Genomic DNA, 14,949 nt, shown 5'->3' on the forward strand with positions numbered 1-14,949 from the left:
TGTAGGGTCTGAGCACTTAACTCCCTTAGATCGTTTTTTCCCCCCTAGGTACCTGAGGTGGGGTGACCTGGGAACCTGGAGCGGGAGGAGTCTGAGTTTAGACTGCAGAAGGCTCCTGAGATCCTGACTATCTGCCTCCTCCCCCTTTCCATGTATCCACCCCACTCCTCTCCCCTTCCATACCTCGCGGCCTAACCAGCAGCGGGCGCCTTTAAGAGCGAGCGCTGGTTAACCGGGGGCGGGAGCCGCCGGCAGCCGGCAAGGCGGAGGCACTGCGGGGCGATGCCCCGACTCTCCGCCGCCGCCTCGGCCTCCTCCTGCGCCGGGGGCTCGGAGCTGCGGAGCTGCGGTGCCATGTCCGCAAAGTTCCGGGAGGCAGCGGCTGCCTACACCCCGAGGTCCCGCCGCGGCGCCTTTTGTGCGAGGTGTGAGCGCGTCCCGGGCAGGCGAGCGCATCCTGGGCTGGCTGGGCGGGCGGGAGGACGGACGGACGGCGGGCTGGTGGCGCGGAGCGCGGCTCTCCCCGGACCCCGCGGCAGGAAGCGGCAGACTCGGCAGCCGGCACCCGGGAGAGGCTCCCAGCGCGGCCGCGGCTTCCCGGGGCCTCCCGACGCCCCGCGCTGCTTTGGGCCTCCCTGGTTCCCGGTGCTCCAGCCGGGGCCCCGCGGAGCGGACCTCGCCGAGGGCTGGGACCCTCGGGAACTTTCCCGCCCTGGGCTCTCCACTCTGGGCTGAGACTCAGCATGTTCTCTCGGGTGTTTAAAAAAGCTCAGCAACGCAGCTTTATGAGAAATTAACCCCCGGGGCTGATCCAGTTTTTAGAAGTGATCATTTAGTCTTTGATGAAATATTTGGATTGTCTGGAATACTTAGGCTTTCGCGTTAGAAGGCACCCCCACCCCCACCCCAGTGAGACAAGGGTGAGGGTTAGCAGCACCCTTTTAAAACACGATTTTCTTTGTTTATCGACAAGTTTACTTTTCATCATGTCTTAGGTTAAGAATGCTCTAACTTCTTAGGGATTTTAGAATATTTCTAAGATGGTAAACAATACTTGGTTTATTGTATGATGTGACTTTACTTCAGACAGTTTTACCCATGGAGGAGGAGGTAAGTAATCCTTCATAAAGCCTAATAGAAAGTTCATTTACCGTGCAAACTGTCTTTCTCCATGTGTCTCCTATGTGAAGGGAGCCCCCACGTGCTCACCTTTCTGGCCTCAGTTCATGTATTCTGTGTTCTCCAGTTACTGTGGTCATCTGATGTCAGCTGAAAATCAAAAGTGCTGATAAAGAGCAGACACAGTATCACATAGCCCACATTTTAGTGACACAATTGATTGTATCATCTAGTTCACTTGGAACAACTCTAATCAAACTCTCGCCTTTAAATACTGAACTTTTCAGAGTAAGTTGTTAAGCATGTTTCATATATGTGGAAGAAAGATACTTGCTACTAAAATAGTAAGGATAACGAAGGAAATGCCTCATCTGTATCATGGAAGTTTTGAAATAACAGAAATACCCACTAATACTGTAAAAAAAATTGAACATTGATTTTTGTCTTGGAATATAATTTTGTCAATTTGTTACATATATGAATGTATATATATATACACACATATGTATATATGTGTACATGCATATCTATGTGTATATATGCATGACATATGTATATATATATATATATATACACACACACACACACTCACATCAGAACTGATGATTAAAACAACTCTTTAAACATTTTCTAGTAATTTTCTATCAACATTCTTGGAGAAAAATTTGCTCAGAAGTCTCATACTTAAAACCCTAACTCTGGTTGCAGTTGTGTCTTATGTTGGTTGTACTTCGGGCAAGTTGGTAAGAACTTAATGTTCTAAAGGTGGTTGTAACTGAGTTCTGATCAGTGTGACTTTGAGATTATATCGGTATACTTGACTTGGGACGTAGGTGGTGTGAGGATTCTTTTTTTGAGACCTTTTCTCTGTACTCACATGTATGCATATGGATTTATGTAGGTATAGTGATGTTACACATGTCTGTATCTCTGTCACCTGTCACAGGGAAATTATTCAGGGACACAATGATGCATGCTCACTAACAATAGCAGATCTAAATGGTTAGAAGCTAAAAATTGTTCTAGCGAGGGTTTATTATCTTTGAACATTTTAGTTAAAGAATACCACTTTCTAACAAACACCTCAACTCTTATAAAGCTTGGACTAGCATGCCACCTACCAAAGATCTTAAACACATATTTATCTATCAAAGCAATCCCACCACTGGGTTGATTGAATCAGGCACTTTTCTCGTTCAAAAAATTTTTACCATTAGAAGGTAAATCTCTAGGTAAAACTTAGATTTTTCAGCACATGAGAAATGACCTCTGGTGATTCTTCTCAAGTTTACAACTTAGAAAGTTGACCTCAATAGCAAACCTAGAGGAAGTTTCTATGCTCCCCTCTGTGAAAACTCTTTAGTTGTCTGATTTGAGAGTGGTCCACTGATAGTTGAGTAAACAGTACCCAGAATCCAGTGCTGCTGCCATCACTATTTTTTGTGATGTAACAACATCTTTCTTTGGAACAGTCACTTTCCTCAGCTGATGCTGAGGGATTTCAGCATCTACATGCACATTAGAGATGGAATTATGGAATTAGTAACCCATTAGAGTGTTTTTTTAATTTTTGCTTTAATTTGCTATTTGGGAAATACATTTGCAATTTACTTTTGCTATAAATACTCTTTACATTGTTGCAAGTGATCTTCATCATAACACGCCCCTCCCTCTGCTTTTGACATCCACGATTAGGGTGAGTTCTTACTGTTCTCTTGAAATCCATTAAGAAGTTTCTCAAAATTTACATTATGTCTCTTTAACTTAAAAAAAAAAAATCACATTTGAAATGTTGAACTAGGAAATAGCCTCTTTTTTTTTTTCTTTTTTGAAGCTGATGGGATTTTTTTGTCAGTTAGTTTGAACTACTTGGGAAATTTCTGTGTAAGGTCAGATGTGTCTTTTAATTTGAATTGGATGATGAACAAAATCAGTACTCTTGCAACCACAAAGCATGGAGAACATTCCACATAATTTGCAGTGTGGGCAGCCCAGCATGCTTTGGTGTTTAGTTGGCCTGAGGCAGCAGACCCTGCTTGTTAAAAATGGTTTCTCAAGTTGACAACAAGCTGTTTCTGTCTTTGAGCTTGGCACATAGGATTAAATGCCTTTTGCCTCTACACCAATAGATATGGACAAGACTGGCAAATATCATTCGTGTGCATTTCTGTTTGCATGACAGGAGGTTTAATAATTTATAGAATGAAACTTTAGTATACTGGAAAGTTCATCATGATCACTGTAAACGGAAGGAGAATCCAGGTGGGATTTTAATTCAGCTCAAAAGTTTTGGAGAAAAAAATATGTGTATTTACAGTTAAGAGGGTTAACTATTGGTCACATATTGAAATTAATAATGACATTATTGTTTTCAGCATATCATTTCATAAATAATGCAAAAGAAATGGTGCCTGTCTTGGCCCAACTAAGATTTAGAAGATATACAATTAGATCTTGTATCAATCTCCTGACCTACATGCTGATTGATTGTAGGTAATTTCTAGTTGAAACCCTCATTATTTATTCATGTATTTTTGCATACCTCTTGGGAAGTTTTGCTCAAAGCTTCTTCGTTAACTTTCTTTGTTGGACCAGATGAGCTCAGTCTATAGGAAGGACTTGGGAGGAATCCTCCTTGAGGAGATTGGTGCAGAAAAGAAGGACATCATTCTGCATTGTAGTGCTTACCTACTGCAGGGAGCCTCTCCCCCTTCTTGTCCTATTTTTCTTAAAGAAAAAAAAAATTAGTAGGTATTTTAAAATGCCTGAGTTTGGATGAGAATTAGCGTTTTGACTGGAAATTACCTAAGAATCAAATAACTTGTCTGCTGGATTTTGGGGTTCTGGGCTGAAGGTGTCTGCTGCAAGTTCTTTGTTCTCTGCTGGTCTAGGAAGGATGCTGGGTACAAAGGGGACGGAGATAGGAGAGGTCCTGTGATCGATTGATCGATCAATCGATCAATTGATCGATCGATCTGTCGAGCCCCTGCCTTCCAGAGGGCAGTGTTGCAGTTCTCTCCCTATTCAGTACTCTCTTAACATTGTCTTGACTCACTTGCTTTTCATCCAGGTGGCAAGGGATGGGTCGGTCCTACTTGCTGCATTTTGACGAAACCCACACAAACCCAGGCCATCTAAAGTTTCAGTGTCAAACCCTAGCAAGAACCCATTCCTGACTTTTTTCAGTTCATCGTCTCTTAGTACTTGTTTATCTTCTTTGCCTTGTCTTCTTCTTCCATGGTATATTTATTACCTAGTTTCAAGTCAAGGTTTGCCCGTTTTCTATGAGTTGGGTTACTTTACCCCCACATAAAGCTGAAATGCCGTTGATAATGTCTTCCCTCTGTTTCTTTATTTCAAGTATATTTGCGTTTAAGGCTTTGACTCCCTATTCTTCGCTCTCACACGGCAATAGTTTTTCTCATCATAGGAATGACATGTGTTTACTATAGAAAATCTATCCAGATAAGCAAAAAGAAAAAGAACTGTACTGAGAGATGATTACTGTTAGCATTTATTTTATTTTTTTAAAAAGATTTGTTTATTTTTATTTATATGAGTACACTGTAGTTTTCTTCAGACACACTAGAAGAGTGAATCTGACATCATTACAGATGGTTGTGAGCCACCATGTGGTTGCTGGGAATCGAACTCAGGACCTCTGGAAGAGCAGTCAGTGCTCTTAACCGCTGAGCCATCTCTCCAGCCCTACTGTTAGCATTTTATTGTGTATTTCCTATGCATGTAGAAAATATTTTATTTTCTAACTTTATGTACTGCTCCGTAGCCACTTTCCAGGTCCTGAGATGGCGTGCAACATTGATGTGTTGAATCGTGTTTTCTACGGATACGTTACAATTTATCGCATCTATGTGATAATACATGACACGGTGCTGTCACTTGGTGCTGCCCCAGCTTCTCCCACCTCCTCCTTTCTCCAGTTCTTCCTCCTCCTCCCTTTCCTTCTCCTCTTCCTCCTCCTCCCTTTCTTCCTCCTCTTCCTCTGCCACTGTAGAGCAGGGTGAATCTTTTTATAACACAATTTTTATACTCATCTGAGGCTGTTTACACTGAGTAATATCCTAACTGCAGGGTTTTGTGGGAGAAATAAGGACATTGGCCTGAAGGCACATTGTTTTTCCTAATGGAAAAGTCTAGTCACCCATTAGCATCTCTTTCTTTTTCCTCTGTAGGTTCTGCTTTTCTTCATATAGAAGCCCCAAGTCAGAATTTCAAGACCGTGCTCATGTTCTCTAAATGAAATAATCCCAGATACTCCCAAAGATTTAGCCTTAATCCCAGACCATTCATGAGTGTCTGTAAATGCTATTTGTATTTAAGGAACTACAGCAGATGACAGGGTGCGGTGAGGGTCATATTCTCTTTGCAATTTCAGTCTCCTTTATTCATGCTTGTCCTCTGGTCCACGCACTTTGAGGCATACATAACTGCTCTGGGATTTAATGAATATTGCTTATTGTGTGGTCATGTTTAAAATTTAATGATGTTTGTCTTACCTATGAAACCAGCTCTCATACCCTTAACCTTGATAATTAATTTGTAAGGTTTAAATGCACTTGTGAGTCCATATTTTATCCATATGCTTGTATAGGTCTTTCCTCTGTCCATAATATAAAATCATGTCTTAGCCAGAAGTTATCTTTGAAACTGGATACGTGTCATGCTGATTATCTTTAAAATGTGCTTATCTCAGTAATAGAACAGGAGATGCAGAATGGGCATGGACAGGAAAAGAACACGCGTGAGGCTCCCTCGTGCTCAGAACTGAAGTTATCTTTAGCCATCTAACATGACTCTCAGAAGTACATCATGGCTATGGTTTCCATGCCCATTCTTTATTTGTAGAATTTTGTAGAATTTAGCATCAGCTGTGCATAGCGCTGTCTCTCTCTGTCTCTCTGTCTCTGTCTCTTTCTGTCTCTTCTCGCCTCCCCCCTCCCTCCCTTCCTCTCTTTCTCACTTTGGGGACTAGTTACCCCACACCCCCAACCCCAGAACAGGAGCTTATTTCTTTGTCCACATCAGGATTAGTTCACTGTTTTCTTCCAAGCTGGTGTTTTACTCTGACTTTATACTTGAGATCAAGTGCGTTGCTTAGCTGAGTATCATTTCTCTCCTTCTTTAATATTGTAAAACAAACCTGTGTTTGTATTAGTTTGTATTTTGTTGCTGGGACATAGACCTACTAAAAATAGCCTAATGCTAGAAAGCTTTATTTTGCTCATTGTCTCAGGAGTTGTAGTCTAAGGTCACCTGCCTCTATTTTGGGAGGACTAGAGTGAAGGTTATCTCATGATGTAATGAGCCTATGGAGGAAGAGATGGGATTCACCTCATGAAAGTCAGGAAGCAAAGAGTCAGAGACCAACAAAAAGATACAGTATACAAGAACAGTGTCCCAGTGATCTACTTCTCCCAACTAGGTCTTATCCTCAGAATTTCCGTTATCCCCAGTAAAGCCCTAAAGAGGTGACTGCGTCAGCTGCTTTTCCCACTGACTTGGTGCTAAGAGCCACCAGTCTCTGAGTGATCCACTAGCTAGTGACCAAGCTGTAACACATGAATGTTGGGGGCAATGTCTCTATGTTGGCATGGCTGTAGTAGATGTGCACATACTGAACAGGTCCATTTCTTTTCATGAAGAAGTTCAGCATTTATGGGAAAGCTCAGAATACCTTCCTGGAAACAATTTTACTATTGCCCTATCCTAAAATAGCTGATTTCTTATTTTTGTTTTCTTGGGGACTTTAGGACAATTCAACTACATTTATGTGGGTCTCACTTTTAAGATTTTCAAATTTATCAGTGTCATTTGGGGTAAAGTTTATTCTTGTGTGTATGTGTTTTTATGAATTTCCCAGTTTAATTATACTTTTATGAAGAGACATTTGTCACTATTGCTGTGTTTCAAAAGGTAGAACCAAGTGTCCCATCTATCAGAAAGTGGGGTTCTGGTTGCTGTGGAACCTCAGTGCTTCTCCTTCACCCTTGCCCTTTTAAAATATTATAGTATATAATATTATAGTATATAATATTATAGTATATAATATTATAGTATATAATATTATAGTATATAATATTATAGTATATAATATTATATAGTATATAATATTATAGTATATGATTTCTCTGAACCTTCAGTTTTCCATCTGTTATGTGCTTATTTCTAACTTCTGCGTGGATTCTCTTTGGTGGTTTTCAGGTTTCTCTCACCCTATGCCGTTCCTTTAGCTGGCATGCCTCGCTCCTGCTTTATTCCAGGACTATACAGAGATTCCCCTCATATCACCGTTTTAGCTCTTTGTCAGAATAATTTTAAAAAATTGTGCATCTCTAAGTATTTTCCCTGTTTTTTTTTTTAATTTACTTAATCAATTAGTCATGTGTTTGGGTGTTTTGCCTGCATGTGCCTGTGTACCATGTGTGTGCAGTGCCTGCGGAGGCAAAAAGAAGCCACCAAATTTTTTGGACCAGAGTTATAGATGGTTATGAACTGCCATGTGGGTACTGGGAATCGAACCTGGGTCCTCTAGGTGATCATCCAGTGCTCCTAACTGCTGAGACATCTTTCCAGCCTGAGGTATTATGTTTTTGATTCTAGTTCTTAAGACTGGAGGTTCTGATAACTATTGCTTTTTTGTGGAACTCTTGAGATATGCTGAGACAAATTATTCTGTATCATACCAGTTCTTTGAAGCTTGTTAGTGTTGTAGGCTACAGCAGGTATTCTGTTTTAATAAAGGTTTCACGTGTCAGTTGGAAACAGTATGTATTCCTTTGTTTCTAATCACATTGTTTAACTCTTTAGTAATGTTTTTGTCTGCCTAAAAATTCAACTGCTGAGATTTTAATTATGAATTTATTATTTTCATCTGGATCATGAATGTTTTGCCTTTTGAGGAATATTATTAGATGCAAGTTTAAATTAAAAGAAATATTTGTGGTAAATTAAACCTTTTTGTCATATGTGGTAACTTTATCTCTGATACTGTTATTTAACTTAAAAGTCGTTTTCCTTTGATATTAGTGAAACAATACATTGTTCCATATAGATTGTGTTTGGTTTTATATCTATTCTTCTTTCTGCAGTTGAAACTGGATGTGTGCCATTATAGTTTTAGATGTGTCTCTTGTTAATATGGTATAGCCGAATCTGCTTTTCACTGGAAAATTTAGTCCTTTGTATTTGGAATGAAGATTATTAAATTCAGATTTAATTATGATCTATAGTCATGTATTTCTTCCCTGCTTTTTCTGCATTGTCTTTCCTGTTTTTACCTGCTTTTGGATAGATCGATTCTCTCTTTTCTTTTTAGTATTCTGTTTACTAAGTGAGCTGAAGGTACTGGCTGGATACTCTGTGTACTTTTAGTGATGACCCAGATAATATTATTATGAATATTCATCTTTATTCATCTGTGGTTATCAGTATTTTTGCCCTCTATTGTAGAATTGTGTTGTGTCCTTCCAAATGTATACATGGAAGGCCTAAGGCCCAGTATCTGGAGACTGTGTCTATGATGGGGTAATTCAGGCTAAGTGAACTTTACTGGTGGCCCTGATGAGGTAAGACCAGACACAGATTTCCCTTCCTCTCTGCATGTTGAGAGGACAGGCCATGTGGAAGTGCTTTGCTGAGGGACGCACGTTAGGAAGCAACTAGTGCTGATGCTACTTTCACTGTGAACTTCAGCTTCCAGAGTGAAGACGCGTGAGACATTTTTTTCTGTGGTTTAATCCACTGACGCTGTATTTTTAATGAGGCCCAACCTTCCTTATTAAAATTACTAATTCCTAAGAGCAATGCATATAATCCTACCTCCAGTTTATTTCTTGCTAATGCTTTAGTAAGCTTTTTATTTTTCCTTCTAAAATGATAGTTTTGGCGGTATAGCCAGCGCTTATATGTAATTGTGTATTATGACTGTACTTTCTCACCTTCCTTGTATAGCAGGTCCTCTCTCTGGGGAATTTTCTTTGTCTGACAAATATCCTTACTTTTCCTTTGCTGAGTGAGTGCGTGGGGAGAGTTTGTTTATAATCATGATTTTAATTACCTTCTTTCTTGAAGAGAGATCCTTTGGGTATTGAATTCCTTTTTGATAGATAATTACTCGTAGCATATCACAAAATACGAACCCATTATCCTCTACATTTTATTATTGCCATGATGAATTAAGCACTCAATCTTGTTTGCCCCCTTTGTCAGGGAAATAGTTCTTCTAAGATCTTTTAAAGATATTCTCGCCACAGAGATAGCTCCTTGTGTGGGTACTTGTGTGTCTCTCTGTGTGTACATGCATGTTAAAAATTTCCTGTTGTTTCTGAGTGAGAATTAAACACTCATCCTGTTGGGCATCTGATTGACTCTATTTGAACATTAGCATTTTTGATCATTCTGAAACCTTCCATTGATTATCCTATAAATATTATTTATGATCATCTTACCCTCTGGCTGCAAGTTTATTAGTCCTTTTATATATTTCATTGCCGCATTTCTTGTACCGCTTCTCATTCACTTCTCACTCACATACGGCTTTTCCTGGCATTGAGGAAACTGTCGATTTCAAGGCATAGTTAATTCACTTCAGTAACAAGCCGTTTTGTTGACTTAGCGTTCATATCAGGCATATTTCATTTCTACATGAGTGTTTGGTACTTTCCCACATCTGCTCAGTACAATCCCTTACTGTTTAATATGTCCCTTGTTGAATAGTTTCTGCACCTGAGGTCTTTGTGGTCTGTGCTTTTGCTTCTTTCTGCTTCTGTGATAAAGCACTTGTTCCAACAGCCATCAATGGCAGAAAGGAAGGGATTCACTTGCTTAGCTTCCGGGTCATAGTCCATCACTGAAGGAGTCAGGGGAGAGACGCAGCAGGGGCTGAGACAGAGCCCACGTGGAGTCATGCGTGTGTGCTTTCGTGTGGGTGCTCACCTGGCTCTTACGGAGCCCAGCACCGCCTGTCTAGGGGTGGAGATGCCCACTGCAGGCTATGACATCCCATATCAAAGAGTAGTCAAGACATTCTCCTGCAGACAGTGCCATAAGACAATATGGTATACACTTCCGCATCTCAGGTGACTCCAGGCTCTGCCAGGTTGACAGATAAAGTTAGTCAGGATGACATATCCCCTCTTCGCGCTTGCTCTTTCCTGAGCTCATTGCTTTGGCTGATGGTGATGTCTGAGGTCAGCGTGGGTCTCCCCCCACAACACGCATGCATGTGCTCCTGCACACTTATGCGCCTAACCCATGAGAATACCCACATATAAATATACACATATAAATGCAAAATAAATGAAACATCTTTTTTTTCCTGTTCAAAGTGTGTGAATTGGGCTCTCTCAGAGTTTCTTTTTTTTAATTATTTGTTTCATTTTACATGTATAGGTATTTCACCCGTACCTGGGTACCATGTATGTCCTGTGTCTTTGGAGGTTGGAAGAAGGCATCGAATCTGGTGGGACTGGGGTTACAAACAGCTGTAAGGCATGGTGTGTTGGGAGTCCTCAGGAAGAACAGCCAGTGCTCTTCACTGCTGGGTCATGTCTCTCGCTCTTTTGGCCTTCTGTGGCTGGTTCATATGTCCCTGTTGTCTCTGTCTCTCAGACATAGCTATTATACTTTTCTTTCCTGTGCCAAATGGTGCTACACAACAAGGGCCATTCGACATGCCAGAGTCTCTTAATCACTTCCAGAACCGTGACCCAAATAAATTCTCTGCCCAGATGATCAATCTCAGGTATTCTATTCCATCCTAGCAACCAAAATGGACTAAGCCAAACATATTAACTTTTCCCTTTTACCCTATATAGTACAACAATGTGGCTACCAGTTTTGTTATAAATAGACAAACAGAAAGAGGCTGAAGACCTCAGCCTTTGTGTTACCCAGTACACGTTTACTGTACTATAGCAATAAAAGCAAGCACAGTGGTGAAACAGAGGTGGTTACTAAGAGCTGGAGAGGTGGCCCAGCAGCTAAGACCACATACTGCTTTTTCAGAGGACCCGGCTTTCAGCACATATGTAGGGAGGCTCACAGTCACCTATTGTTCCAACTCCAGGGTGTTCAACGCCTCTGGCACCTGCATCCATGTGCACATATCGTTATACAAGTATACACAACTTGAAACTAATGAGAATGGCTTGTTTAAGGTGATATGAAATGGGCTTCCCTGAGCCAGGGCGGTGGTGGCGCATGCCATTAATTCCAACACTTGGGAGGCAGAGGCAGGTGGATTTCTGAGTTCGAGGCCAGCCTGGTCTACAGAATGAGTTCCAGGACAGCCAGGGTTACACAGAGAAACCCTGTCTCAGAAAAAAAAAAATGAAATGGGCTCCCTTTCGGTCACTAGTCCATTCATCAGTGACTAGAATGGCTGCCCATTGTTGGGTAAGGAGAGTTGAGCTTTTACTCTGCTGTGCTTTCTTTCCCTTTTTCTTTTGTAATTTTTTTATTCTTTCATTTATTATACCCACCCATAGTTTCTCCTTCCTCCCCTCTCCTCAATCTTTCCCCACAAACCCCCTTCTCTCCCACATCCACACCCCTTTTGACTCCCCTCAGAAAAGAGCAGGATTCTCAGGGACATCAACAGAACTGGGCGTAAGGAGCTTCAGTGAGACCAGGCTCATATCATCACAGCAAGGCTGGGCAAGGCGACCCAGTGGGAGGAACACGGCCCCACAAGGAGGCAAGTGGGTCAGAGAGGACACCTGCTCCCACTGCTAGGATTTCACAAGAACACCAAGCTACTCAGCCATAACATATATGCAGACTCCTCCCTGATCTACGCAAGCGCCCTTGAGTCCCAGTCACCTGACTCTCTGGACCGTGTCCTCTTGGTTTGTCTCTGATCCCTCCGGTTCTAATCCTTCCTCGCTCTCCTTCACAGGACCCCCTAGCTCCTCCTACCTTGTGCTTGGCTGTGGTACTCAGCCTCTGCTCCCATCAGCCTCAGGATGAAGTCTCTTGAGTCCCTTTGCCGATTTTTGCAGGCAGGACAAACTGTAGATGGAAGGTTTTCGTGGCTGGGTTGGTGTCCCAGTCCCTCCATCTGAGGCCTCGGAAGGTCACAAAAGATGGCTGATTCAGGCATTGTTCTGTCTGTTACTAGGAGTCTTTGCTAGGGTTACTCGTGTAGATTCTGCTGTGCTCTTTTAGGAAATAATTTGTACCTAGTGTTAAAAATTTTTTTAATCCCAATTCTCTTTACATTACATTAAAAAGTTTAGTTAAACTAGATTCTAATTTTTTTATTCGATATATTCTTTATTTACATTTCAAATGATTTCCCTTTCCCTGGATCCCTCCCTCCCCATGAGTCCCATAAGCCCTCTTCCCTCCCTCTGTTCCCCAATCAACCCCTTCCCTCTTCTACTTTAAGATTTAATTTTAAATTATAATTTCACTTGTCTTATACCGGGGTTCCAGGAAAATGGGTCTCTGGCAGGTAATGGAAAGGTACTTGTCTCCAGGGCTGCACTCTATATCCGTTTAGCTTAAAGGAAGGGCCAGTCTCCTTTGTATCTAATTTAAATGGAGATGTGGTCATTCAGGTAAATGATATCTTTTTCTACAACTCCATTCAATTTCTTTTTTCTTTTTCCAATTCAGTTTCCCTCATAACGGAAACCATGAATATAAAGAGAATTTTCACGTTTATTTTATTAGCTCTTAGGCAAATTCTAACATTTGGGCCACACGGCTGCCAAGGTTCTCGCCAGTGTTGACTGTGTACTGGGTGCACGCACACATATGCACACTTCGCAGCATCAGTTACTCTTAGAGGCTGTTCTGCTAGAAGAGTCACTTGAAAAAGGGCGCAAGTAAGATAGAGTAAAAGCCTCGCGAACTCCACACAAGCATAGTGATATTGATAGTGCCATTCGCTGCCATTTCTTTCCTCTTTTGTTAAGAAGACCTCCAGGAATCGCAGTTCTGGCCATTTGTGTGCACTTGACACGGGGCCAGTGAATTCCCTCGGGGCTCTGGGTCTTCAGTCTCTCCTCAGTTGCATCAGCACTTTGTGAACTTGCCCAGCCTTTGCTGGCTCTTTTGTCTGAGAGCAGCAGGGACCTTACCGATTGACAACACCCCTCATGCCTTATGCCCAGTACTGGTGGGAACCTCACCTCAGGGACAGGCAAGTACTGGGCCCCCTTAGAATTCAGTCTCTTGAGACTTGACGAAGCTTGAGATACACTTCCTTGGTGTTTAGAATTTAGCTCTTAAGGTCTTTATTTTTTAAATAGGTTTGAAATGTCTTTAACGGTTTAACATTAGTTTGTCCGTGCGTGCGTGCAGGCGTGGAGGGAAGACGACAGCCCTAGGTGTTAGTGTCCCCTGCCACCTGCTGATGCGTGTCACCGTCCTGCGTGACTTTTTTTTTTAAGTTGAAAATGACTGCTACAGATTTTCTTTTAACAGGTTTCTTCTCTGCTAAGGTATTTTTCTTGGCACTGAGCAGGGTTCACGGAATATGGAATATTTTGGAAAGCATATGGAATACTTTGAATTTACAGTGACCCTGTAAGTCCTGGTGGCCCTTCTTATTGGACCCGTCCTACTGGGTTACTTTATCAATAGTACTCCTTATTGAATGGCAAAAATTAGAAATAGTAGAACTGTGTTCTTAGGAGGTTATTTTATAAATGGACTTGACCTTGTGCAGAAGTTAGTGTAGAACATCTTTCAGGTAGTGAGGTTCTAAGAAACACGAAATATTCTTGTATCTAAAATTATTTGTTAACAATTCAGTGTTAGAAAACATAAAAAAGGGCTTGAGAGAGGGCTTAGTGGTTGAGAGGAGGTTGTAAGTTCAAATCCCAGCAAGTACATGGTGACTTTCAACCAACTATAATGGGATCTGTTGCCCTCTTCTGGAACACAGGGGAGCATGCAGATAGAGTACGCATATACATTTTTAAAAAAGGCAAAAAGAAAATAAAAAACATAAAGAAATTTTGGTCAGGACCCATATTCATTTTTTAAAATTTGATTTACGTGTAGTATGGTTTTTATTTTTATTTTTTCGTTTATTATTTGCAACCCCCTCTTTTTCTATTTCTTGTCTACCAAAAAGGATATATAATCTATACCTTTGAAACAAAAGTATACTCGTGTTCAGTATGTGATTTTTTTTCCCCTGGAAGTATGAGATTTAGCAAGTATCATGACAGTAAATGGTGAATTGTTTCCTCACTTTGCAGTCTTCGAACAGCCTGGTGTTTGTAGGATAGGAAGCCTGTTAGACCCCGGGAATTATTGGGTATTTCCTCACAAGACTTTCAGTTCTGTAAGCTCAGGGGATTCTTGCTTGGTTCCTTCTCAGACTTGGAGCAGGCACTGCACACAAATTGGAGGTCACCCTTTGAAACTCTTGATTCCCAAATGCTCCAAAATCTATTATTTTCAAACTCTCTCATACTCAAAAGTTTCAGATTGCAGAACGTTTCTAATTTTAGATTTCAAAATAGTCCAAATTCAGAAATGTTGCCAAATGTGGAACCTTTTGATCCTAAGCGTTTTGGAGAGATGATAACTTAGACTTCCGATATAGAGAGAAGGAAAGAAGACAGGGAGCAAGCAGTGGGGGAAGGGATCTTAATGAAGAAAGTAAACTGAGGAATGTGTGTGAAAAGGCTGTGTCACATTCATAAGATTGGGTATTGCTGCACATTAAGTGAGTAAAGGTAGTTATAATTGGTGTATGTTAACATTGTGGGCAATTGTATTTTTTTCTCTCCTAACTACTTCGAATACTAAAGCCAAAGTCGTCTTTTGTAAATTTTGAGCTTTGGGTAT

At 41.2% G+C, this 14,949-nt stretch overlaps 1 protein-coding gene across 1 annotated transcript in view; it reads left to right on the forward strand.

Annotated features, from left to right (window-relative positions):
- Positions 1–255: 255 nt before the first annotated feature.
- Positions 256–14,949, forward strand: part of Gpr63 (G protein-coupled receptor 63) — a 45,585-nt gene continuing 30,891 nt past the window's right edge. The window contains exon 1 of the mRNA XM_052176164.1: positions 256–425. The gene's annotated coding sequence lies outside the window, so the exon portion shown is untranslated. The remainder of the gene's footprint in view (positions 426–14,949) is intronic.

The sequence above is a fragment of the Apodemus sylvaticus genome, chromosome 3 (assembly GCF_947179515.1).
Source record: "Apodemus sylvaticus chromosome 3, mApoSyl1.1, whole genome shotgun sequence".
In the NCBI taxonomy this organism is placed as follows: Eukaryota; Metazoa; Chordata; class Mammalia; order Rodentia; family Muridae; genus Apodemus; species Apodemus sylvaticus.